This window comes from Macadamia integrifolia, chromosome 9 (assembly GCF_013358625.1).
Source record: "Macadamia integrifolia cultivar HAES 741 chromosome 9, SCU_Mint_v3, whole genome shotgun sequence".
Classification (NCBI taxonomy): Eukaryota; Viridiplantae; Streptophyta; class Magnoliopsida; order Proteales; family Proteaceae; genus Macadamia; species Macadamia integrifolia.
The window spans coordinates 17,653,456-17,653,959 of NC_056565.1; the positions used below are offsets into that span (position 1 = coordinate 17,653,456).

Here is a 504-nt window from a genome sequence, read left to right on the forward strand (position 1 = left end):
TGGTGGTGGTGGGGATGGGAGCAGGGTGAGAGGCCGGGACAGGTGATAATTGCTGGAGGTGCTAGGGCCGGTAAGGGGGCAGTTTGTTTATTTTTAAATAAAATAAATTTCTTTGATAATAAAAACTACCACATATAAATTGAGTATTACTATAAAATAAATGAATTTATGTGCGTTAAGTACTACCGCTAAAATCTAGTCTTTTACTTTTTTTAAAACAAGATTATTTAGCTACGTAAAAACTGCCTCTAAATAATTAATTTTTCATTATCCTTAAGGTTATATGTGTGATTATAAGTGATGGATCGTTTACTTACTTTATAATGCTGAATTATTTTATTTTATTTTTTCAGAAAATTAGCCAGGTGAAATTTGTTTGCAACTTTACATGCCTTCTTCCATTTTTTTTTATTTTCTCATATATGTATTTAAGTGGGCTAAACAAAGGGTAGGAGGATACAGTGGCGGGTTGGAGGGCGTGGAGAGAGAGAGAGAGAGAGAGAG

The 504-nt window shown here is 33.9% G+C and overlaps 1 protein-coding gene across 1 annotated transcript in view; it reads right to left on the minus strand.

Annotated features, from left to right (window-relative positions):
* LOC122089576 (malonyl-coenzyme:anthocyanin 5-O-glucoside-6'''-O-malonyltransferase-like) overlaps positions 1-504 on the minus strand; it is a 6,975-nt gene that overhangs the window by 4,097 nt on the left and 2,374 nt on the right. The window lies entirely within an intron of this gene.